The sequence below is a fragment of the Peromyscus maniculatus genome, chromosome 8 (genome assembly GCF_049852395.1).
Source record: "Peromyscus maniculatus bairdii isolate BWxNUB_F1_BW_parent chromosome 8, HU_Pman_BW_mat_3.1, whole genome shotgun sequence".
Classification (NCBI taxonomy): Eukaryota; Metazoa; Chordata; class Mammalia; order Rodentia; family Cricetidae; genus Peromyscus; species Peromyscus maniculatus.
The window spans coordinates 77,037,276-77,064,958 of record NC_134859.1 but is presented as its reverse complement, the minus strand read 5'-3'; the positions used below and the strand labels follow the sequence as shown (position 1 = coordinate 77,064,958).

Below are 27,683 nucleotides of genomic sequence, written 5' to 3'. Positions count from 1 at the left end.
CTAAAGAACAAACATTTGCTAAATTACCCAAGTGGCCTTGAAAATTAAAACAAGAAATTATGAAAAATGGGAAGTCAATAGTGATAAAACTGGAAGTATGGTTGCAACAGGAAACATCTAACATTTGGAGCAAAAGAAAGAGACGAAGCCAAAGAAAAGCCAGCCACCCAGAGAGTGGGAGCCACTGAGGCAGGAAAGACTGTGTTCTATAGCCACTTCCTTTGGTGGGCTACTTCCCAAGGACCTTCACCCATAAGGGTCAAGCTGAGCCCTCTGCTCCCTCCAGTGTGAATATAGAGTCAGTGCAAAGAACCTTCCAAGAGGGACCACGATTTCCAGGTAGGGATCTCTATGGGAAAACAGTAACCCTTTTGTAGGGGGAAGATTTTTAAATAGAGACACACTGATCCTGGGTGGAGAAGAAAATTAATTTGCAAAGCTGTAGAAACAAATCCTGAAAGCTGTCCCCATGTTCTGAATCTCATCCTCATGTTTATCTTTGCATGTTCATCTCCAAGGTGAAAACAACCAGAGAGATGAAACAGGGGGACAGATAAGGAAATGCTCGGGAGACCTGAAGTTTCCTGAGATTATAAATCACCACACTTACAAGTGTAGCTCCCATCAGAAATAACTGGCTGCAAATGGCCGAAGAAAAACTGAAGAATGTTCAGCAAAGCCCTGGGCATCACTGATGATTGTGGCCAAGACTGATGGGACCATGGTAAGAGCAGAGAACTGACTCTATCAAGCTGACCTCTGACCTCCATACATATGCCGTGGTATGAGTATGTGCTTGTGTCTACACACACACACACACACACACACACACACACACACACACACACACACACACACACTAAATAATTAATTAAAAATAATGCCAAGTTTCTGACCAACTGACACACAGAGAGAATTCAGTGTTAAGACTATGACTTGTCAACACACAAAGTGTGAAGAGAGTGTATGTTCATTCACCCAGCCAGGAAATTGTTGAGCAAGAGACATGGCTGCACAGATGTCATGCCTCTTGGAAAGGCAAGAGTCCTCATTAACTGTGGATGTGAATATAAAATGATGCAGCTGCTTTGGAAGGCAGGGTGGTAGTCTCTTAAATTATTACAATCAATTCCAATGCAGCACATATACCCCCAAAGGAATGAAAGCACACATTTATACAAAAACATGAATACAGCAGAATTATTCATAATGACCAAAGGACAGAAATAACTCATGGATAAACGATGGTATGTCTTTACAGTAGAATGTTATTTGGGCATAAAAAGGAATAGGTTTCCAATGCATGCTACCATATAGATCAGTGATTCTTAACCTGAGGGTCACAGCCCCTTTGGGGATCAAACAATCCCTTCACAGTTGTTGCCCAAAACCATTGGAAAACACAGATATTTACATTACTATTCACAACAGTAGCAAAATTAAGTTACAAAGTAGCAGGGAAAATAATTTTATGTCTGGAGGTCACTACGACATGAGGGACTGTATTAAAGGGTCACAGCATTAGGAAGGTTGAGAACCACTGATATAGATGAACCTTGAAAACATCATGGGAAGTGAAAGAAACTAGTCATTGGAGGCAGAGACGAACTCCAGGAAGCTTGTGAGTCAGCTAGCCTGGCATATACAGGGATGAACATCAACAAATCCCACTTCAATGGGTGTGGAGGCCAGAGACTGATGCTGGATTCTTCCTTTTTAACTCTTTACTGAATATGTTGAGGTAGGATTTCTTGATGTACATAGAACTCCCAATATGACTATTCTAGCTAGCCAGTTTTCTTCAGGGACCCCTCATCCCAATCTCCCAAGACCTATGAATGGGCTGCGATGCCCACCTGACATTTACATGGGTTCTCAGTATTCAAATTCCAGTCCTCATCTTGCACAGGAAGTGCTCTATCCACTAAGACATCACTGCAGCCCCATTATCTTATTAATTAAAAACAAAATCCCATCAATGGGATTAGTAACTTGTGTCTGTAATCCTATAACTCCTGTGAGGATATGGGAGGCAGAGACCAGAGGATCCTAGGAACATGTGGACCACTACCTTATTATATGCTGTGACAAATAACAGGAGACTGTCTCACACAAGTTAGAAGGTGAGAGCAGACACTCCAGGTTGCTCTCCATATGCACACCATGGTATGTGTGAACCCACACTCACACATACCACATACAACCACAATTACACTCACACATGCAACCACAATATCACACACACACACACACACACACACACACACACACACACACACACACCCTATTCACACAATACACAAAATAATTAGAGCACTATTATCTTAATGCTATTACCACATTCATTGTATATGTGTCTACTGAAGGCTGTTACGTTCTGGACTGAGGATACAACAATAAACAAAATGAAGGTAGGGAGAACTGGCATTTCCCTTCTGTGTCTAGTGGCTGACACTGACACACAAACAAAACTGAAGCATGTTTCCCCAGAGGTGCCAAGCTTTATGCATTCTGGATAAACTGGGTACATTGGTGTACAGTTCAGGATTGATTGGTAGAATGTCTGTGAGTTTCTTCTCAAGAGAAAGGCACAACAATTGAAGTCAGTTATCCGTGAGAATTATACAACTGGTGCTTTGTTTCTAAGCCTTGGGCAGGGAGAGCGTTCTGACAAAAACAGTTATCTCAGCTAGATGAAGAGAACCCATAGTACACAAAGCCTGCAAGTGTCCCCTAACTCGAGTAAACCCACTCTGTGAACTTTGGCAACCCTGCTGGAAACCTGCAGGTTTCCTCCTCAGCTATCCAGAAGCCCTGAAACAAGCTACCTTTGGAAATGTTTGTGTGCTAATAAAGTATTACTCTCAGGCTAGGGCCAAGAAGAATGACCCCAACTGTACTTAACTCATTATATCGTACAAGACTGATGTGCAGTCTACTGCACTAACATGGCTCCTCCTTTATCTTTCATTTAAGTTTAAAAATGCAGGATATTTATGCAAAATCACTTCCTACTCTCCCTCTTTCCTTCTTTTCCCTTTATTTTTCCTTCCCTCATTATATACAAGGTACATCAGAGCTGACTCTTTTTTCCATCATAGTATCTTAGCACAGAGTGGAGTGCCTGGCAGGTAGATACTCAATATAGGTTGAATGAGTGAATTAAGCATGGTGCATACTTATGGAAACCAGTGAAGCCTCCTGGAACCTCATTTCTTTGCTTCTGTAATGGATTGATAATACTTATCTGTCCTGTCTGCTATCTACCGGGGCTGTGGTAAGAATCAATTGATTTAATGTGCATAAGCGCCTCTGTAAACTAATATACAATTAAGCTTTTTGGCCTCAGTAGGAGAAGATACAAACAAAGCACTAATAATCATAAGTGAAACGATCACAGCATGCCTTGGCTGCTTTCTTATGGCTCTGAAAAAAAGAAAAAGAAAACAACCTGAGGGAGGACGGGCTTACTTTGGCTTACAATTCCGGAGGGACAGAGTTCTATCACAGCAGGGAAGACATGGTATCAGTCAGGGATGATGTGACAGCAGGAGCAGGAGGCTGGCAGGTCACGTGATACTTGTATTCAATGAGCAGAAGGTGAACAGGAAGTGGGGCCAGACTATAAAGCATCAAGGTCTGCCCCTGGAGATGCACATCTTCTAGCTGGGCTCAACCTCCTAAAGGTTCCCCAATCTTCCCCCAAACAGTGCCACCATCTGGACACCAAGTGTTTAGACACTTGAACCTGTGGGGGACATGTCACATTCAAACCAAAAATGGCATGAGGAAAATTCAGTTGAGAAGCCATGTGTATGGTTCATGCTGTGGTAATAGTGATTGAGATGGCCTGCAGGTTCTACACTAGTGTCTTCATATGGATAAGATTCTTATTCAGAAAATCAAGCTTTCTCAGGTTCATGGAACCAATAAGTAACTCAGGTGGGAGTTCTCCTTCATTTAAACTCTAGCCCCTGCGTCAATGAACACATAACCATATTAGGCAAGAGGTGCTGGTGTCCTTGCTATTTTTATACCATTTCATTTGCAACCTTCTAGGATATCCAGGAAGATATATCTTTTCTACATACCTCTCCCCCCCCCCCCCCCCCCCCCCCCCCCCCCCCCGCCTCTTGGCAGTGCTTAGGATGGAACCCAGGACCTCCAGCATGCTAGGCAGCACTCTACTCCTGAGCTACAGCCCTGGCCCTTTTCTCTATATACTTAATGGAGTTCAAGTGACTTCTCCACTGTAAGGGAGGAGAGAAATGAGCCTGATTTTTCTTTATGAAATAGTGATACGTTATTTAAATGTGAGAAAAACCATGGCCTCGAGGGCTGAAGGTAGAAAAGGCACTAGACTTCTCAATCCAATGTAGAGGCATTCAGTTTTTAATCAAAAACAGCTACAGAGCTGCAGTCTGCCTTCATTTCTACCCAGGGCATTTTGTCAGAATAAAGACTTCATGATCTCCCGGGGGAAACGGCTATGAAGGACAAGACAGATTAGACACACTATCAGTGCCAGCTCAGTACACTGTCAGCAAGCAATACATGTTGTACTCTGTAGCCTATTATCCTTGTGACCTGGACCGGGCTCCTCCACGTGAAGTTCCAGATCATTGCTGCTGTGGATGTTGAAGTTAGAGAGAAGAAAACATGTCCTCAGAAAGCCCTTCAGCTGCTTTCTTAAGACACTATGTTTAAAAGGAAAAAAGAAAACAACTCTGATTGTACCTCTGGGAGGTGGGGACTGGGTTCTTGGAAATGACAGTGATAACTGAGTTGTGACACAAGCCCAGGCTGTTCCAACTTAGTGTCCTGGAATTCCTGTCCCCACCACTCTTTCTATATGGTGCCCACCTTCTTCAAATTCCTTGGAGTCCTGGTACATCTCTGATCACTGTCCCTGGGAGCTATCGCAATTAGATTATTGGTCTATGTTCCTTCTCGGGCCCCTGTGAGGTTTATGGTGGCCTGTAGAAAGGGACTCTTGGGCAGGCTACATGGGTAATGTCTTTGCTGTACAAGCATGAGAATCTGAGTTTGAATCTCCACAGACATAGTAGAGCATGTTTCTGTGATCAAGCATTCTTCAGGAGAGATGGTAGGAAGACAGAATTCTCTCAAGCTCACACACTAGCTAGCCAGGGGTAGGCAGAGGCAAACAACAGGAGATCCTGCCTCAACCAACACCTGAGGTTGTCTTTCATCCTTCACAAATGTACCATACATATGTAGCCCCCCTGAATCCACACACACAGTAACACACATACAAAGATGGTTTTTTATAGTATTTATTTTTAATCATGCATGTGTGAGTGTGTGTTTGGGTATGAGTATATACCTTGAGAGGCCACAATTATCAGACACCCTGAAGCAGAGTTGCAAGCAGTTGTAAGCAGTCCAATATAAGTGTTGGAAACCGAACTCTGGACCTCTGAAAGAAAAGCACCTAGGCACCACCCCAACCCCCACAAAGGTAAATGTACTCACTGCCAATCACCAGGCCATCTTTATCTACCCCCATCCAGGATGCAACAAACACATTTTCTCACCCCACTTTATACTCTTCAACAAGTTAGGGATCTTTCTAGAACATCCTTTCAGGATAGAAACTGCTTACTGATGGGCTCTGCGATTTGCTCACTGCAGTTTTGAAGATATTGCCAATCCTTCTGTGCTTCATTCTTCTTGGGAGAGAAATAAGGAGGGTGGGAGCAGCTGCCTCATGGCTACTTTTGGGTTCAATAGGTTAATAGATCTGAAGTCTGCCTGGCGCATAGGAAGTGCTTTCCCCATGTGGATTAGGTTTACAAAGAAACAAACAAGGACGTAAAGTCTGCTCCGACTGAAGATGTAGCTCAGTGACAGACTCATCCGCCAAGCCCTGTGTTTAAGCTCTAAATACCCAAAAATGTAGTGAATATATAAAGCTATAAACAAAAGAAAAACACCAAGCATTAATTCTATTGGCTGATGTTGGTGCTCAGGCCTCTGTGTTTTCAAACTAGCCATGAAATTGCACGTGTGGCCTCTGTACGTATGTATAAACGAATACAGACATAATATGCATGCATGCAAGTATATGATACTGTTCAGGTTAGTTGACAGAAACATGTTCTATAAGACTATGATGTAATATACACATGTTTAAAACTAAGTTCCACTCCAAGAGAAACTGCTCTGAGCAATCAAAGCGTAACTGGAGAAACCACACATGGGGAGATGTGATTACACTGAAATGCTGGGCTTTATTATGAACTGTAAGTTACTTGGAGTGCTGGGTAAGAAGCAGGATCTCTCCCAGGTATCTTCATCCTTGGAGGAAGCAGACCCTGCCACACAGCCTTGTGGTTAGCTAATTTGATTAAAGACCAGCAGGACCAGTGTTCCTACTCTGGCTGGCACTGCTACAAGCGAGAGATGGGGGAAAAGATAACAGAAATGGGAATGTTGCACTAGCTGCTGTCTGAGCATTAGCCCATTTGGTCATTACAGAAATCGGAGCAGAAACCAACTGCAGACTACAGGAGAATCTACCTGGCACGGGAGTCACCCACCCCATGCCTCCTCCCTCCATCCTCTGCTGCCCAGCAGACCCTTCCCAGATGGAACTTCCCCTTGCTCTTCTCTTCTTTGCCATAGTCTCCCCACAATATCTGATGGTCACTGCACACTGTACCATGGATGAAGAAAACACAGGAAAGGTTGTACCCCCCACGCATACACCAACATCATTGACAAACATCCCCTTTAGATATTTCTGCACACTCCCTTCCCACACCAATTCCTCTCAGGAGTTACTGAACTCCTCTCTTTCAATGGTCTTTGCATGACTGTAAGGAATTCAATTCATAGAAAACTAGAGCATCCATCTCATAAAAACAAACAAACAAATAAATAAAAAACAAAACAAAACAAACAACAACAAAAACAATAAATGAAACCATTTGCCTTAGAACAAAGTAAATTCCTTATACTGCCATTCAAGTATATCCTTCAACCCCCAAACCAACATATCAAGGTTTCCTCCCAGAATCCTGGAAAGTTTTCCCTTGGAGGAAGCCGGATATTAAGAAAATGATCAATGATTTATGTGTGTTTACATAAGGTCAGCAATTTCTGAGCATGTCCTCTGTGCTAACAACTGTCTTGGGCAGTGTACCCATTATCAGTCATCCTCTCAGAGCTCTGCACTCAGACCTTCTTCATGAGCATGTGGGACACAGCACAGAAGGAATCCCACAGATGTCAGGAAGGAGAACAGGACACAGTGATTACATCTCAATTGTGGGGTTTGAGGCCCAGCTCTGCCATTCTACCTCAGCCTCATTCTGTGTCTGGTATTCCTCCAATGGAGATTATTATCATCTCTATCACAGAACAGATGTGCCTGAAGTTTTGAGTGTTTAGTACAAGGCTTGGCATTGAGTGTGAAGTACTCTACTTCATTTACTTAGGAGTAGCGGCATCAGTATTGACAACAATGTGAATAGCATCACCATCATCAATCATTATCATCATCATCGTCATCATCATCATGAGCAGCAACAGTTTACATTGTGCTTCCTTGTCTCACATTGGTCCTGATGGGAACTCATTTTCCTCTGTGTACCACTGGCTTCTCTTCTATCTAAGAGAATAAATGGAGGTAGACAATAATACTTTGGCCTCCTCAGGTAGTAAGAATGGTACAAGTATTAATAAACCCTGAAAATATATCAAGAATGTCAAAGCTGTAAAGGAACATCATTCTCAATGTATTCTCTTCCTACTCCCCTCCTTCTTCTTGATGTTTTTGTTGTTTTGTTTTTCAAGCAAGGTCTCACAATGTATCCTTGACTGCCTTGAAATTCACTATGTAGATTAGACTGCCCTAGAGTCCATAGAAAACTCAGCTCCTGAGTACTGGGATTGAAAGCATGGACCACCACACCCAGTTCTCAATATGTTCATATTGGAACAGAATCAAGAGCTACTCTAGGTCTGCATGGCTGAGAAAGAAAGTTTGCATTTAATTTCTAAGTCGGTTTTCCAAGGCACACAACTCCAAGCCCAGCACATCTCCTCTCCCCAGAGACCAATCCATAATTATCTTTTGACACATTTATAGCTCACTTCCTTCAAAGAGAATGTTTATTGAATGTTATTCAATAAACCATTTCCGAGTCTTGATGCTAAATAACAACCTCAAGTCCTTCTCCCTAAACACTGTTGGTATTTTTGTTTGTTTGTTTCAGGTTTTGTTTCTATACCCCAGTCAATCCACATTTCCACCTCACTCCCCAAAGGATTAACTCTTTCTGCTGCTAGTGACCTCAGCTCTTTCTGAGCTGGCAGAAATTTGTTCATACTAAATCTGCAAGCATGCAGACTGAAAATAAATAAATAAAATCATTTGCCATTTCCTTAGAGCCTGGCTTTCTGTTTCACAGAGATTCTCCAAACCTCTGTGTCTTGAACTGGCATTTATACTGAGCCCATATGATGAAGACTCTAGAGAATATATATGATTACATGAAAGCCATAGAAGGTTGGTGGTCTCCTCTCTGTCCTGCTAGGGTGCAGGGATCAGGGTTTACTTAAAGGCCTCAATGACTTAAGACCTGAACTGTGGGCTACTGCCATGACCAGGCCTTTTAGCAAGCTTTATATGGGCACTCCCTGCTAGGTAGACTCTGTGGCTCTGAAGACTCACAGTTGATTATGAAAGAACCTGCCTGTTTCTTGTTTCATCTGCCTTTGAGCATTTTTAGGGAGCTATGAGTCATAGGTTTGCATCTTGGTGCATAGGGGATGGATAGATCACCTGAGTCTCACTGAGCCACCATCTGCTTAACAGGTCCCTTTATGGTCCCCATGTATTTGTCATTCAGTGATGACAAAAATGAGACAATGAATACAGAAGTTGCTTTCCTGATGGCTGGTACATGAGATGGTCTCAAGCAATGTTAAATAATTGAAGATGGGCAATCCTCTGCTATCTGACTTCTCCATAGCTTCCAGAGGTTTCCAGAACTGTCTTAGCTTCACACTGCCCTTTGTATATGATGCCTGGAAAATGATTTGTGTCAACATTCTACACTCATTAAAATAAACGTAATATATTTCCCCAGCCTTCTAGGCTCACTTCTGCTGGAAAAATCCAATGCAAATGAGACATCTGTTTCTCATGTGCAGATGGTGCAGGCATCTTTCCCATCTTTGTCAAATAAAGAGGATGGGAAGTCTCCTATAGCAGTCCACATGGGCTCTGTTTCTTTGTTAGAGATTAAAGAGGATGGTGAAAAATGATGATGAACATGCTTTCTGGAGTCACATCAGTTTGTGTTTCAGCATATTTCACCTTTGATTGCTCCGAAGAATTATTTGTTGAGTTTTTCATGAGAAAAACTGTTTTCAGTTCTGTGAGAAGTTTAAGAAAACCATGGTATAGACTCTGATTATAAAGAGAATGTAATAAAGTCTTTTCTTTTTAGGTGGGAAAAAAATAAATTATGCCTTGTCAAAATGTCAAGACTACCAAACTCTGGACCAAGTGATTAACTTAAAATCGGATGCATACTAATTAAATATATACTACCATGATCCATGGATAATCTGTGAACAAATTTTTATCTTTCTTTAGGAGCTTTAGAAGAAGGCTTTTCCTTCTTTTTTATAAGAAACTGAAGTTCAACTGAAGTCCAGCATAAAAAGCAGCTGGATAATCAGAACATAGCATAGTCAGCACAAATGTTAGTCATGAAAAGGAACTGTAAATGTGCACATGAGGTCCAGGAGCCCAGTTAGTGGAGTGCTTGCCTGTCATACACAAAAACCCCAGTCCCATCCCTAGAACTGTATAAACCAAATGTGGTGGTGCACACCTGCAATCTCAGTGCTTGGGGGCTAGAGGTAGGAGAACCAGAAGCTTAGGTATGTAGCAAGTTGGAAGTCATGGGATGGTCTCAAGCACTATTAAATAATTGATATTGGGTCTTCCTCTCTGCTACCTTACTGCCTGTAACTTCTATAACGTCCAGATGTCTCCAGCACTGATATTAATTGCTTAACCATGTGCCTTTAAGTGTACAATGACCTTTGCATTTGACTATATGGGACCTTATCTCAAAAAAAAAAATCCATATACACATTCAACTGCTGCAGCTCTCAGCTGACATGCTGATTTCCTTGTCTGGACTTCCAGAATTTTATGTGAACTTCCACAATGGGCCTTTTCCATTTGTGTGGCCTCTGCAAATATTTGTAGAATGAACTAACAATGTCCTTACCTTTTCTAAACACAGGAAGCTGGTATCTACAGCTCAGTCATTACTGCTCAATATCTGATCTTGAATACCACTAGCCAGGCTGTGAGCTAAGAGATAAAGTCTCCTGGAACACTGAGAACTTAGATCTTTGCATGACCTGGAGAATGGTGGCAGGGTTTAATTGGAAGAGATCCACCTGCCTCTGCCTCTGAGTGCAGGGATCAAAGGCATGCACTGTCACCATCCAGCTAGGATTTTTATCTATCTGAATTTTTCTGCTCCTGTTTGACTTTTACACTTGAAGTGTTATCTAAAACAAATGATGTGTGTGTTGCTGGGAATTGGACCCAGGGCCACATGCATGCTAAGTAAGTGCTTTACCACTCTAAAGCTAAAATCTGTCTTTTCAGTTGTAACATCAAATTAAATGGAGAGAAACTCAAAGCAATTCCACTAAAATCAGAAATGAGACAAGGCTGTCTGCTTTCCCCATACTTATACAATATAGTACTTGAAGTTCTAGCCAGAGCAATAAGACAACATAAGGAGATTAAGGGATACAAATTGGAAAGGAAGAAGTCAAGCTTTCCCTATTTGCAGATGACATGATAGTATACTTGAGTGACCCCAAAGATTCCACCAAGAAACTGATAAAGCTTATAAACACCTTCAGCAACATAGCAGGATACAAGATCAACTCAGAAAGCACTCTTTTAACCACTAAGTCGTCTCTCCCACCCCTGCCTTTGCTCTTTACTCTTGTTAGCAGCAACTCTGTCTTCAGCGTCTTTGTAGTCATGGAACCTCCAGCAAGGTACCATGTAGGAAATAAGGAGACCCAGGGAGAGAGTAGGTAACTTGACCCTACAGGCTGTGGCCTCAGAGCTGAATTGTTCTATCTCTCAGCAGAAATGTGCACCATCCATTCTTTTCAAGTTTTATTTTCAAATATGATAGGAGGACAAAATCACAGATCTAAAATCAATATTTATGTGAATACCTCCATGATCATGATAGAAAGATCATTAATATTTGCCCCAACACTTAATCATAGAAAATATTAGAGAAAAAAAATACCCACAAACATCCACACAAAGACATACACATGATAAACATCTGCTGCATAGAAACAATGAAAGTTTGTTTATCTCTATCGAGGTGGAATAGAGACAAAGATGAGAGATGAAGACCTGGAGTGACAAGTATTCTGGAAACCCATCAATGACCGATATGGGGACTTTTTAGTTTGATTGGAGTGTTTCTCTGTGTATTTGTATATGTTCCTCTCTGCCACCATGACTGGACCACTGTTCTGGAGTTTCTAAGCAAACTAGAGCCCTACAAGTGTGAGCAGTGATACAGCTGATCAAGCCTTCTGATGCACCTCAGCCTCTCCTGTCTGTATTTGTTTGGCCAGTTCTTTGACTAACTGAGCTAACTGGCAGCTATGTTTTAAAAATTTGATAGAAGTTATTTTTAAATAACAAATGTTACTTTTGCCAAGGATCTTTGTTAAACTTTATCTGTGAGTACGCAGTTCAGATTCTGTCCCACATCATTCTGTCTGCCTCTGCTGGACCATTGTAGATGCTTCATAGAGGATGATGAAAGAGGATGTTTGATAACATGATGGTAATTGTATTCTTAGCCTTCAGAAGACTTCAAGAGGATTCACCTATCTGCCTGTCAGGATGCAACTGAATCTTTTCCAAACAAGACCAGACACCCTGACCCAGACTCTTCTGGAGTGTGTCAAAGAATCCATATGCTCACCCTGTCATGAAACTCAGGGATCATGGAGTGCTTAAGGCATCAAACCACAGACAGAAGAGTTTGAAGAATAAACTTAACCATCCAGAAACTGGTCATCTTTGAGTCAGTTCTCAGGATCCAAAGAGTGGCGGGAAATGGATTTATGATGAAGGGACTACAAGGGGTTTGGATATGATACTACCAGCTATCCCACAGCTAGCTCATCCTCATCCTGTGTTGGTTTTCAAGCAGCCTCTAGGTGCTGTGCAATAAGGAGACTTGCAGGAGCAACTTAGTCTGAGAAGCCTTTTCTTCAGGGCAAGCTGGACTCCTCTCTCCATGTTCTGAGTACAGCCAAAGCATCAACACAGCACACGTTCTAGTTTCTTTTGCATACCCATCTAGGTTGAGTAGGACCACCCAAAATACAAGCAATTTCCTTTTCAGCCCCGTCATCTTTGCCCTTCTCTTCTCCTTCCAAATGTCTTCTTTCCTCCAAGATAAGGGCATTTTACTCAAGCCTGGTCTCTGTGCCTAGCATCTTGTCCGGAGTGCATCTTTAATCTTTCCTTGCTAATCCCAAGTCTTCCCTTTCTTTACTAATGATATTTTAAGACATTGCCTTAAGCTGGATCCTAAAGGACAGAGATAATGGAGTGGTGGGGATAAGTGGAGTAATATCGGAAAAGAGTGGGTGAATGAATAAACATCAATGTTTTCAGTGGTTTCATTTGGGTTTGAACTTGTGCATTCCTCTCTATATTCATATTTACACAATCCTGTGTGCTGAATGCATCTTCTCAGAGAGAAAGCCAGAGTTCAGAGGTGAAATGACTTCCTCAAGGTCACCTCAGGACTTGGAGGTTTACAGCAACATCCTCTATCCCACAGCTCACATGAGTGCTAGGGAAAGACCCCTTCATCACACGTCACACACTTCTTCAGAATTCCACTGTTGATATGGTCATGTCCCTGCAAACATCTATTTGGCCTGTTCTCAAGGCTGCCTATACTATCTCCTGCTGATGTCATGTTTTCTACTGCTATATCGGATGTGACAACACCTGTGGGAGTCACCTGTCATCAGTTCTGTGATCTGATTCCCCTAGCCTGGGCTTGACCACCTCCTATTATCCCTGTTGATGAGGAAGGGACAACCACCTTATAATTATGGGGTTGTTCAATACTGGAAAGATGAAAGTGTCACTTTCTTAGCCATAGGTACTCAACACTGGTACAGGGGGATGCTGTGTATACATGGACAGGGACATATAAGGAAACAGAGAATCGTGTATAGATGACCCTTTGTAGTATGGAAAGGGCAAGGTATCTCAGGAGAGCATTCTGCTCTATCATAAATTACCTAGGCACAACAAGAATAAAGGGCATTCCCATTAATCTTCTCGCACAATCATTTGAGAAGTCTAATTCTGAAAGCACTATAGGCATGTGAACATCAGAGGGATCTGATGATGTTAGAGATCTCAGCTTAAAGCATCTGAAATTAAGTACAAACTTTTCATTTGATCTGAGGTTTCTCTCTCTCTCTCTCTCTCTCTCTCTCTCTCTCTCTCTCTCTCTCTCTCTCTCTCTCCTTTACTCAGTTCAGAGTATGGAACCTAGGGAGCAGGACAAGCTAGGCAAGGTTCTGCCATCGAGCTGTAATCCCTGTTGGAAGGGACATTTTACTGCTGAGTGAATGAGCAGTACCATCTCATCCACCTTCATGCACGTCTTCAGAAAGGTCACTCCTCCCCCAGAAAGGGTAGTTAATTTCCTAGACAAATTATTTGCTTTAATTTTTAATTCCATTTTCAAGTGGACAGTATATCTGAACTCTGACACTTTCCCAGAAGCTTTTGAACATCCCTTACCAGAAGTAGTAGAGAGAAGATGAAGGCTATTATTGAGTCCCCTCATGTAGGTCTGGTTCATGCCAAAGTAGTAGGAATGCTCTAGAATGAACAGGGACAAAAATTAAAAGTTTAAAGCTAAGGAGGGAAAATCAACTAAACAGTCATTTTTTTCCCCCAGAAAATGAATCTCTAAGCTTCAGTTTTCTGTCTCTAGAGATTTAACTGACATTGGAGCAGAAATCCTCATGTGTTTTACTTGTCTTCTCCAGTGGAAATGAACCATCAGGTGCAGATCCGGGGTCCAGGGGTGATGGATGAATCGTGGGGAAAGGGGGTCTCTTCGGAAGGAGAATCTTGGCTCTAAGTCCGGCCATCACAAGCTCTTCACTAGATGACTTCACTATGAAATGCAGGTCATGTTCCCCACCCTAGTGGGACTGTCAGGAGTCTTGTGCTAACAGAAGAATTTAGTTTCTTTATGGATAAGAACAAGTCAGTTTCCTGAGCTCCTAAAATCTCCCCAGATCTAGAAACTCAGGCTGAAGACAGACTCCACAGGGAATTCAGTTTTCTAAGCTTGGTTCCAAAATGGACTCCGACTCATCAATCTTCTTTTTTAATCTCTCAGTCTACTTCAGAGTTTTCAGAAGTTTGTTTTTGTTTTTCTGACTCACACATACAGAGAGAAGGAAGTCAACGGATCCTGAAGCCAGTGGGTGATGAGTGTCGGTAAAAACTGGGCCACTGAGGAGGGAGCCAGACAGGGAAGGAGGCTGAGAATTCGGCAGAAGAGAATCAGCACCCATGGTCCCAAGGGGCTGATCTGAGCAGCTGTTCCCTGCTTCTGCTTGGGAAGTGTACCAAGGGTTTCTTGCATTCTAAGCCTGTTCACTCGGCCTAGCATGTGCTATGAGGACATGATCTTGCCGCTGCATAACAGTGCCAAGACAAAGACTAAGAAGGATGAAAGACCTAGAGGAACCCTTTGAGCCCAGCATCATTCATTGTACAGCTAGGACTCTGAGGTTCAGAGTGGGAAGGGCATTCTACCCAAGGACTTACAAAGTAGAAAGTGAAAACTGAGATCTCAGGTTGCCTGAGATCTATTCCTGATGTGGTTTGCATATGAAATGTCTCTGGATGGCTTATGTATGTTGAAATCTTGGTCCCCAGCTGGTGGGACCAATCATTGAGAGATTATTATAACATGAAGGTTCTGACCTAATTAATGGATAAAATCCATCGACGGAGTCATACTTTGATGACATTATTGGAAGATGCTAGAAAGGCCTAGTTGTAACATAGTTTGCTGGGAATAAGATTTTGTGACTGGGTCCTTCCTTGTGGGCTCCTTCACCACTAGCTGGCCATCATGAGGTGACTGGCTTTCTCTGTCACATGCACCTGTCACCGTAATGTTCTCCTTCCCCATAGTCCCTAAAGTGATGGAGCAAGCCAAGTTAAATGTGGACTGAAATCTCTGAAACTGTGCATGATGATCAGCAAAGAGCAAAAGAAATGAAGAGGAAAATGTGGGGGAGCAAGGAAGAGGGGCAGAGGAGGCAGATGAGGGAGGGGAGAGAAACTGTTAAATAAGAAACAGAATTGACCAGATTAGGACCAGAAACTCCTAATCTGAGCGCCACTTAACGTCTGCTGTGCACCCTAAGGAGACTGGTTACTTATATGCAGGGATCCCATTTGCAACCTGTAAAATCAGGAAGGTGCAACCCTTGCCAGCCAAGTGCTAAGGCAGTGGTCCTGATGCTTCCTAATGCTGCGACCCTTCAATACAGTTCCTCATGCGAAGGGGACCCCCCACACACACACACACCATAACATTATTTTTGTTGCTACTTCATAACTGTAATTTTGCTACTGTTGTGACTCATGATGTAAATATCTGTGTTTTCTGAGGGTCTTAGGCAAGCCTTGGGAAAGGATTGCTTGGACCTGAAAGGGATCATGACCCACAGGTGGAGAACCACAGTGCTAAGGACACATTTAGCCTCTCCTTTCCTGACCCTGGACAGACCCTTTTCTTGACCCTCCATAAAGTGGGCCTGCAGTCCTGTTCTAACAACCAGCTGAGTCTGGGCTCAGAGAAAATTTTGCAGGCATGGATTTCCTATGGGGAATTTTTTGTCAGAAACTCTGCAGAAATGCCTTCCAGCTTTTTATCCAGATGTATTTATTAATTTATTTCCTCCAGCCGGGAGCTGCCTCCAGCTTTGCTTTGCAGAAGTCTGTGCGTGTCTTTGAACTTCAAATAGCTTCCAGACCTTGTGTTTGTGCTGTGAGTGGTCAGCAGTCAGTCAAAAACACCCCGGGGCTGCCATGAACAAAACCAGCTACAGAGTCTAAGAAATGGCAGTGGCTGCTTTCTCTGATTCTTTCCACAATTTACCCCCTGGTTCCAAAACACGGCGATGATCACCACTATTTTGAAACCCTGGTCTCCTCTGGAGCCTGAAAACGGAAACTTAGTGTGCAGACTGCTGGGCAGGGCTCACTATGCATCCATTTGCTTAGCCTTCAGAGGATCTCTTAGGCAGGTAGTTGGGCTTCCCAGGAAGGAAGTCCCAGGGTTTTGTGGTCCTAGTATGTGCAGACACAGCTCCTTGCCTGTGTTTTAGATGTCTTCCTTGTGGGAAGGTGTTCTCTGGTAACAAAAGGCAACACAAATGGGAGAGCTGTTGATACAGAAAGCACTGCTTTGGGGAGCCTTCACCATGGATACAGGAGAGGGAGGTAGGGTCTGGAGGCAATACATTGGCTCTGGAAGGCCCTGTGAAAGGCCTAGTGTTAAAACCCAGCAGTGTGTGCTCATGTGGTGCATGGTGAATTCAAATGGCCTAAGTGCAGCTTGCTCTCTTCACTCAAATCTCATTGAAAAGTCCCCTCACCATAAATATTCCCTATCACACAGACCAGAAGCTCTCTCTACTTCTTCCCAAGTTCTGCGGGTTCTCCTTCCCTGCCAGACGCTGGAATTAGTCAAGTAAGCTGATGGAATCACAATTGCTTCCCACATCTTTGAAGTTGTGTCAACAACTCTTATTTCCCTTTCACAGTGAGAAACATAAGGTCAAATGACTTCTTGGGACTATGAACTCTGAGTCCATGTTAGAAATGAGGTTGCATCAGCAATCGGCAGCTGATGGCTGCTCAGGAAGGCATAGTAACTTTTCCTTGGGAACACGGCGCCCTGGTATGTTCCATGACCCAGTGTATTGCTTCACATCCATGCGCATGCAGTCAGCACAACTGGACTTTGTGGATAATAACAATGCTGCTGCTGTTGCTAATAATAATAATAATGTGATAAGAAATCTAGAGAGAGGAAAGTTGGGAGTCCTGGGGGGAGTTTGAAAAAGGTAGTGTTGGGGTGAGATATGATCAAAATACATTGTATAAATGTAGGACTCTTTAAAAGAATAAATCAAGATATTATTTTAAAAAAAATGAGAGTTAAAGAGATGGCTCAACCATTAAGAGCATTTGTTGCTCTTGCAGAGGACTCGATTTGATTCCCAGAATCCACATGGTGGCTTAAAATCATTCATAACTCCAATTCCAGGGCATCTGATTCCCTCTCGTGACCTTCATGGGAACCAGGCAAGCATATGGTGTACATACATACATGCAGCTAAAACACTCATATTATATATATACATATATATATATATATAATTTAATAATAATAATAAAACCAACAAAACTCAGTACCATCAAATGTATGGATTTTCTAGTATTTGACCTTCTTTGAATGTCAGGAATGTGGAAAGACAGTAGCCATAGCTCATTTCCATTTGTAAAGTCTCATTAATGATCCCAAGGCATGGGATTTCTAGTACAAAATGGAAACTGAGTTCACCAAAAACAATATCCCTGGGTCCAAATGTGTGCCAGAACGTTAACTGTGAAGAAAACCAGCCCCGGGAACACTGAGATGCCCAGCAGCCCTGTTAGTTACATTTCTCTTATTTCTCTCACCGCTATTTGAGCAACTTCCTGCTCCTGCTGTCAGCCAGCCCATTAAGGGTTTACTCTTCAAAGCCCTTGCATCTGGGAACACTGCCCTGGCCCTGAGTGACTCCTCCTCCATGTCCTGGGCCTGATAGTCAGAGTGCTACTTTACTACAGTGTGTGGAAATCTCAGTCGCTAACACAATCCTGGTGAGTAATGCCCTGGTGGACTCCTTACTCAGTGCAGCTCATGTTACCACAGGGATCATCCCCCCCCGCCCCCCCCCCCCCCCCCCGCAGTTCAACTTCCTATTTCACACTGTCTGCCACCCCTTCCAGTAAGCTTCTCTCCTCTCCAGCTAGAGGTGCTCTCATGCCCTCTCTCCACTCCCAGCTACCGAAGATAAACAAGATCCTTGCACATGAGTCTCAGCCTCGCTGTGGGGCACAACACAAGACAGGCTTCCCCCAAAGGAAAGAATTTTTGATTTGGCGCACTCTGCATTTTGATCTCCCAAATTCCCAGAAATAGAATTTTCCTTTCAAGGCATAGACTCTAAGCACGTGGGGGGGGGGGGGGGGATGAAAGAAATAAACTGCTAACTGTTCATAATTTCAACTATCACAATATTCTTCCTTTAAGATTTTTTCTTTTCACATTTATTTTGTGTGAGGCCTGTGTGGAGGTCAGAGGGCAACCTTTCCATTCTCTCTTTCAACCATGTGGACTTCAGTGGAGACCGAACCAAGACCGTCAGGCTGGGTGGCAAGTGCCTTTACCCACTGAACCACCACACTGACCCACCGTGCTCTTTTTATTTCTCTCCCCAGAGGATGCTGTGGGTTATCGTCCACAGTTTCTCTAACTTTTCACATTATTTTAACAGAGGACACAAGTTTGAATGGCAGAGCTCCTATTTCCCTTGGCCTCCAGTATACAGTCCACATATCCAATCTAACTTCATGTGGATTAAAATAGATGTGCATCCAGACATATACTTTCCTCTATCAAGACACACACACACACACACACACACACACACACACACACACACACACACACACACACACACACACCACACATGGAGAATTTGTTAACATTTTTAGTTATTAGAATTACAATTATTTATTTATTATTTTATTGAAAATAGATTTGTTTTCATACAACACATTCTGATTATGGTTTCCCCTTCCTTAGATCCTCCCAGATCCTTCCCACTTTTCTTCTCACCCAAATCCACACCCTTCCTTTTCTTTCTCATTATAATGCAATTCCAAATTTTTAATGTACCTGTTATAACTAAGCTATACAAGGGTCTAAAGTCAAATGAATACCCTTCTAAGTAACTGCTGCTTCTCTGATCTCTTGGCAAGAGGTACTCATGCCAGGGTATGGTGTGCACAAATAAATGGGTAATGGCGCTTTTTTTTTTTTCCATCAAACCGTGATCATGTTCCATCTATTAATAGTCTTGGTTTTATTTTTCATCTAATGATGCTTCATGAGGACTGTCCTACTCCTCCCAGCTGAGCTTATGGCTGCTGGTGGATTCGAGGGGACAGTCAGCTATTGTCTTCAGGTGTGTACCAACTAGCGAGCTCGCCAGGCTCCAGTGGCTGGTTCTAAACCCGTGGTCTAAACCCGTGGTCAGACAGGCATTCCTGGTTAAAGCCAGTGGCCAAAATCCCGGAAAAAAAAAAAAAAGACAGGAATGTGGGACTTTGTGGTGGGAGGAAGATGAGGGAGGGTGAGGAGTCAGAGAAATTGGAATGCATTATATATTTCCATGGGTTATATAAGAGCAAATTTAATTAATAAAAACTGTGAGCACTAGACAATGAGTGTCCACCATCAGAAATGTTATCAACAGAAAACATCTCAGTCCTGCACCATCTCACACCTCCCTCGTCTCAGAAGTTACAACTTCCAGGGGCTGTGTTACTCATCTCCAAGATCTCCAAGGGAGTCTGGAACACTTAGTATCTCTCAAACTGACGTCGAATTCACTTTCTCCTTTCCTTTCTACTCATGTGGTGTGAGGACAAAGAAAATCCTCTTCTTTGTGGAATCGTCGGGGTCATCATGACCCTCATGAAGCACCAAATAGAAACAAGACATTCCCCAGGGAAAACTACAAATCACAGAAGGTCTTACAATTGCTGAGAACTAGAGAGAGCCACTGTCACTGAAGTGCAGAGAAGGGAGCCACTGTGCAAAGTTCAGCTAGAACAATTGAAAGCAGTGAACCATCACCATGTCTGAAAACTAGGCTTATGTGTGACTGAAAGAGACTCACTCATATCCTCAAGTCCAGTTAGCCTTCGGGTTAAGATTACCTGACCTAGTCTAGTCCCCCTCTTCTTCTCACCCTTCACTGTGCAGAGAGGAAGTAGACAAGGATGGGCAAGCATCACAGGCAGCATAAGATGGAGCTGTGATGGGACAGAGGTCTCCTGGCACCTTGTCCCCCTGCTTGGTTTAGGCAGTATAGCTAGGAGAACATTCTGTTTAATCCAACTTTAAATAAGAGTAAGAAGCAAGAAGCGTTGACAGCTTCCTGCAAAGTATTGGGAGGGGAAGTGGGCACAGGGTTGTCAGCTACTGCAGTATGTAAGATGCTTAATGGTTAGTGTATCCGTTACGGTTCTTCAGAGACCCAAACCCAGTAGCATATCCTTATAGAGAGATGCTTAGTTTAAGTAATTGTCTGTGTTATGGAGGCCATCAAATTGAAATCTTGCAGTGTAAACCAGGAGACTGGAGACCCAGGCAAGAGATGATCCTGCAGTCCAGTGTCTGAAGACTGTCCACCTGTTGGCATGCCTTGCCTGCTAGATAGAAGGAAATCAGTTTTTGTTTCATTAAGAATTTCAACTGATTATCAGAAGCTTACCTACTTATAGAGGGCAATCTGGCTTACACAAAGTGCGTAGATTTCAATGTTGGTATCATTGTAATAAAATGGCTTTGCAGAAGGTTCCAGAATGCTTCACTGACTATCTGGGCAATGTGGACCAACCCAGTTGACACATAAAATTAAGCATCAGAATCATTCTGGCTTGGACCCTTCTTTCACTTTGTCAAGACTCAGATCACAAGCCAGCGGAAAGGTTTGAAACAGGGAGAGCATTTCCCAGAATGCAAACACACATTTTTATGAAGCTGGGAGTGTGGGTTTTTTTTTTGTTGTTGTTGTTGGTGGTGGTGTTTTTTTGTTTTTGTTGTTTTTTTTTTTTTTGAGTCGGTATCTTACCATGCAGCACAGGATGGCTGGAACTCACCATGTAACTAAGGTGTCCTCAAACTCGAAATCCTCTTGCTGAAATGATGGTCCAAATGCTGAAATGATGATCAGAGCCACCATACCTGGCACAGAAATATACTGTTTCTGATGTGAGTGAGTGATTTGTTAATAAAATGTATAAATGTTACAAGGTTATACTGAAACCAGCAACTTAGGTTCAGAGTATACCACTTCAAAGATTTCCTGTGATTTTCAAAGGTATCCCAAATTCAACGCCCCAAATTTCTGTTCCCTAGGAGTTATTAATCCTTTAGATAGACATAGATTGGGCAACTTGTCCTGACCAACAACTTCTAGCCATTGAGAAAATATGACTCCCTCTCATGTCAAGGAATTTACAATCTAGTGGGAAGAGCAGACAGTTCCCTCACTAGTTGAACAGTTCCACACCGGTATGTTTTGAAAGAGATTGGAATGTGTGCTGAAGAAATATTCTCAAGAGCCCCTGCAACTGTATCGTCCTTCCCTTTTTCATGTTCACTGAGAATCCTTGATTCTGAGGTAGACAGTGAGGGGTCCTTTTGACTGGCTCATCCCACCGTACCTTGATTTAGCCTGTCTCAAGTTTTCTAATTATAGAATTCAGTCTTTCTTCAGCGGCTTTAGCAGAACAAATTCACTTCAATGGTTTCCAGGTATAGTGCAGACTGGGCTGTGAGGAATTCTGGGCTAGAATATGAATATGTTTATAGTTCAAATCAGTCACTTCATCTAGCCAGGGAAGCCATACGGTCTGCCTCAGGCCTCCAGAAGTATAGCCTTTGCTATTTGCATACATAAGAGCCCCACTTAGAGAGGAGAGGCATCTGGGTATGTGATTGATGGATTTCTGAAGTCAGGACTCCATTAACAAGGTCTCTGTGTTGTGCTGTTATGTTAGCAATTATCACAGAGGAAGTTAGTTTGGGATTAGGACCAGTGTTTCCAAAGCCGGACTTGTAACTACCCTGGAAGTAGATTTTCCTGTTGGTGATAGAAGGATTGACGTTTAACAGCGTCTGCTGTGCAACAGTGACGGGACTGATTATTCTGAAGTCTTACGGAGGATTCACGATGATCAGTTTGCAGCATAGCTTAGCGGGTGTTCCATCTCTGATGCACGAAGCTCTAGCTGTCCAGTGGGGGTCCATAATTCTAACCTGTGACACCTCTGTGTTGTGCTAGGTAGCTAAGGAGACATTTGCAGGGGAGGGAACATTCCAGACTATATTAAATATTTAAAATTAAAGAGTATAGGCTGGTCATGGAAAAGCCCAATGCTAGCATTCTACATATGCTAAAAAGCTTAGAGGCCTAGTGTGCTTTTTTATTTCCTATGTCTTATGTGCATGCACGTGCGTGCATGCGTGTGTGTGTGTGTGTGTGTGTGTGTGTGTGTGTGTGTGTGTGTGTGTGTGTGTGTATGTGAAGACCAGAGTTTGATATCAGTTGTCTTGCTCAATTACTTCTCCATCTTATTTTATCTTGTCTTATTTTATTTTTAGACAATCTCTTTCATTGAACCTGGAGCTCACCAACTGTGTGTATTGTCTGGCCAGTGAACCCTTGGGATTTGCCTTTTTCTGTCCTCAGGCACTGGGATTGAAGACGCACACAACCCTTCCAGGCTTTGCTGTGGGTCTGTAGGATCCAAACACAGGTTCTCATGCTTGAACAGCATCCCCCCAGGGTCCTCTTCCCAACCCTGAAGTAACCACTTCTTGTTTTCATGCACGTCATTCTCCCTTGTGTGGGAAGCTGTGCAGTGAGCCATCTTCTCCTCTGTGCTTCATTTTTTTTCTCTGAAGAATTTTGACCCCATTTCAGAACTGAAAATTGAAGCAATGGATAGATCCACTGAAGACAGATGGTGAGTACACACTGAATATATATCCCCCAACTTGAAACTTAATGAACCAAATTTTATTCTGCCAAAGGAAAGAGTCTGTTTATTCCAAATAGGACCTAATATCTGGAACAGATGAAAATGGTTAAGAAGTTTAATGTTGTTTATTTTCGAGCCAACAAATTAAAGTGCTGTTGAAAAGCAGTTCTATTCCACAGAATTCGAAAAGAGAAACAGAAAGGTATCCAACTAGGTCAGCGTCCAATGAATATTTTGACCCCACCCCATCAAATCACCCTGGACCACAGTAGAACTAAAAGCGGTTAATAAAAAGATGTCATGGTAACATTAGTTACATAGCTTTTGATGTTATTCATTGCATTATAAAAAAAAATGCTTGGGGTTGCAGAAATGGCTCAGCAGTTAAGAGCACTGGCTGCTCTTCCAGAGGACCAGGGTTCATTTCCTAGCACCCACATGGTGGCTCGTGACCCTCTGTACCTCTAGTTCCAGTGGGACCTGACACCCACATACAGCTTCCATGGACACTACATGCAGGCAAAACACCCATATACATAAAATTAAAATATAATGAAAACAGCAATTAAAAATGAACCACTTAGATACCATTTTGTTTCAAACAGGATGATAATCTACAAAACCCAGATGTGAGGCGCATTTTGGAATAATTTGACAATGTACAAAAGATGGCTATAATTTGCCAAGTCTTTCAAAATATGATAGAATATAGACAAACTTAAAGTCAAATGGCAAGACATAAAATATAACATGGGAGGTCTGGAGAGTGGTTAAGAGTGTTTACTGCTCTTCCAGAGGACTTGTGTTCAGAGCTCAGCACTCTCACTGAGCAGCTCACACCAAGTGTAATTCTAGCTTTGAGAGATCCAGTGTCCTTTTCTGGTCTTCATACTTGCACAATATGGTATACACATACACATACACATACACACATACAAAACAAAACAGTAAAATAAAGTAATTAACAAAGAGCAGTTGTCATGATCCAAGTATAATAGATATTACTCCCATGTTATTTGAAGCTCACCAAGACTTAATAATTTTAAAACACAGTAAAGATGCTCTTTGGATGTATGTTGGAAGCAGTAACATAGACTGCTGTGTGTGATCACATTAAAACAGGGCTAGGCACACTGATGGCTGTGTTGGAAGCTTATCCTTGGGAGTATTTGGCAGTACAAGAAACAAGAAAAAGGATGAAGTTAGAGCAAAGCCTTTTTCATTAGCAGTGAGCCTCAGTAAATTCTACAAAGTGGCTGGCTTTGTCCAACTGAATAGCTCTAAATGACATATCTGAATGTTGTGACATTGCAGCTTAAATATCTAGCCAACTAATCTTTGGCCAAAATAACGTTTCTTTAAAAAGCATTAGATGGGCTTTCCTTTCGCTGCTGTGTCCGCAGCCACGATTATGCTCAGGCTACAGAAGAGGCTTGCCTCTAGCGTCCTCCACTGTGGTAAGAAGAAGGTCTGGGTGGACCCCAGTGAGACCAATGAAATCGCCAATGCCAACTCCCATCCCCAGATCCAGAAGCGGATCAAGGGTGGGCTGATCATCCAGAAACCTGTGACTGTCCATTCCCAGGCTCGGTGCTGGAAAAACACGTTGGCTCGATGGAAGGGCAGACATATGGGCATAGGGAAATAGAAGGGCACTGCCAGCGCTCGATTCGCCTGAGAAAGTGACCTGGATGAGAAGGATGCAGATCTATGCCAACTTCTCAGGAGATCCCGTGAATCCAAGATTGACCATCATATGTATTGCAGCATGTATCTAAAGGTCAAGGGGAATGTCTTCAACAACAAGCGGATTCTCATGGAACACATTCACAAGCTGAAGGCAGACAAGGCCTGCAAGAAGCTCCTGGCTGACCAGGCTGAGGCACTCAGGTCTAAGATCAAGGAAGCCCGAAAGCGCCGGGAGGAGGGTCTCCAGGCCAAGAAGGAGGAGATCATCAAGACTCTGTCCAAGGAGGAAGAGACCAAGAAATAAAGCCTCCCTCATGTCTGTATACAGATGGCTGCCTGTGGCCTCAGGTGGATCAGTTATTAAAATAAAACAAACCTTTGTCTATTGCCCTCTTTAAAAAACAAGTGTTAAATGGATCACAGGTAGAATAAGAATAATAGATACTTCCTATAAATCCTAACAGCATACAAATCTACAATTGTTCTATAGACATGCCACATCTATTTTCAGCTTATTTTTATCTCTTTGCTTTGTTTCCTCAACGTATGTGTGTCTGTGTATTTGTTTTAACTCTACATGTCTTTTATAGCTATTGATTTATTCTACTTCATTATATGAAATGTTTGAAATATTATACTTTCTTTGCATTAATTTTTATCTGCATCTTTAAAATGATATACATTTCTCATCATCTATGTTTGTTTATTTTAAGTTGATACTATGTTTTTATTGTATATAAGATATTGTGAAATAATTGTACAACTGAGTGGTTAATTCTACTTAATGAACAAATGTTATCTCATATAGTTATAAATATCTGTATCTTTTTAAATTCACTAAACTCTGTGTGCATGATAATCCATCTTGCTCAGATCACTAATGACTTCCTAATTTTTAAATTTCCAAATTATTGAATATCCTTATGCCTCATCAATATTGATCTTTAAGTCAGCAACACTGTCACAAAATTATGTTAAGTCTCATAGAATACTCCTTCCAGGGTGCCCTACTCCTGATTCATGTTGTTTTCTTAGGAAAAATAATAGGTAAAAGGTAAAGCAGAATAGAAACTGTTTCATGAGGGAAATACAAAAAAGAAGCCTATGAACTTTCAGGCAACATAACTTCTCTCAAAAATTCCACATGGGAACCCTCCAAACCATTTTTAAGTGTTTGATAAACAGGATTAGTCTATGTTCAGACACTGCTATTCCAAGAGTCACAAGATCCTCTACATACGTACACTTAATTTTTCAAAAATTCCATGTGCTGGTTAGTTTATTGTCAGCTTGGCACAAGCTAGAGTCATTTGGGAAGAGGAACTCTCAATTGAGAAAATGCCTCCATAACATTGGCCTGCAGATAAGTCTGTAGTACATTTTCTTAGTTAGAGATTGATGTGAGAGGGCCCAGCCCATGGTGGGTGGTGCCACTTCTGGGCTGGTGGTCTTGTGTGCTATAAGAAAGGAGGCTGAGCAAGCATAAGGGGCAAACCAGTAAGAAGCACTCTTCCATGGCCTCTGCATCATCTCCTGCCCCAGGTTCCTGCCCTGCTTGAGTTCCACCCGGACTTCCTTTGATGATGGACTGTGATATGGAAATATAAGCAAATCAAGCCCTCCCCTTCCCAAGTTGCTTATGGTCATGGTGTTGGTGTTTCATTACAGCAAAAGAAACCCTAACTAGACACCTCATGACATGGGCATTCTTTGTTGTCTTTTTACAAATGAGGAGTCTAAAGTTTAAACAAATTAACTTAGATGATTTCATGTCCCAGTGCCTAAGGAAGCCAGACTTGGAAATCCAGGCATCCTAATCTCAATAAGTAAAATAACAGAGGATTAAGTAAAACAATAGTATCAACCCATCATCAGGAATGGCGAGTACCCTGAGGCTACTCTGAGGTAGATGATATTCATTCTAGACCTAAAGGGGGTTAGGCTCTGTTACAAAACCAAACTAGGCAAAAGACTGCAAAAAAAAAAAAAAGTGCAATTGGATAAATAAGAGAACTTGAAAGGGACTCTCAAGTATATTCTGTCATTTGGAGACGCAGCTTTTTAAAGTGTTCCTGATGGGGCTCCTTGGGGAGAGAGAGAGGACCACTCAGCATTAATGCAGCTTTATTCACAGCCACGGAACACATGCAGAAGAGCGAAGCAGATGCTGTCAACACCTCATGGAGCAATGCGGAAGATTCCAACACAGAGCATGTTGCTGTAAACAGACCCTCCGAGCAACACGGAGTGGACAGTGTGGGGTGAGCTCTCAGATCTCTCTCGGCTGTCCACGCATTTGTCTCCCTGGCAAATGCTCCCAACCTTTCTCGTGTTAGTCACAAGAAGCTACGCAGATAATTTAAAAATCATCGGGGTATTAGGGGCTCCTGTGTATATTTTGTTGTTATCATTTCACCCTACAGCAAAGGAAATTGAGGACCAATGTTACTAAGCTAAACTCTGATGACCAATGTGTTCAAACCTATTCCAAGCACATAACATGGTGTGGAAATTCAGGCTTTGTCTTCTTGGGGATATGAGTTCTCAATAGGACCAGACGTTTCCAAGTGTCACTTCCCTTACATTATAAAACTGGAGTCATAATCCCATCCTGCTGTCATAATGACAAAAGTACTTAAACTCTAGAGTGTACTGAAATTCATTTTGCTATTCATAAATAGAGACTGTTCACTGACAGCCAGCTTTGTCTTTTTCTATCAAGGTTTTAACAATAAAACCTTTTAACAATTTTTGGGGGTTCTGAATGTTCCTTTTCTTATATCTCATCCGTTTCTTTCTTATTTTATTTTAGTTAAGAGCAAATGTAGAGCAGTTTTAGATTTACAGAAAAGTTAGGAAAATATTGCAGAATTCCCATGTGCACAGCTGCCTGCCTAGTCATTTTTTTCTCTTTGTGGACCTTCCTCCAGGCAAACAGATGTGTGGTACTGCTTTCCATCTCAGCACAGAAAAGAAACATCCCAGTCCTTCA

At 42.3% G+C, this 27,683-nt stretch overlaps 1 pseudogene; it reads left to right on the top strand.

The window, feature by feature from the left end:
* Positions 1–24,371: 24,371 nt before the first annotated feature.
* On the top strand, positions 24,372–25,008 carry LOC102906567 (large ribosomal subunit protein eL19 pseudogene; annotated as a pseudogene).
* Positions 25,009–27,683: the final 2,675 nt, after the last annotated feature.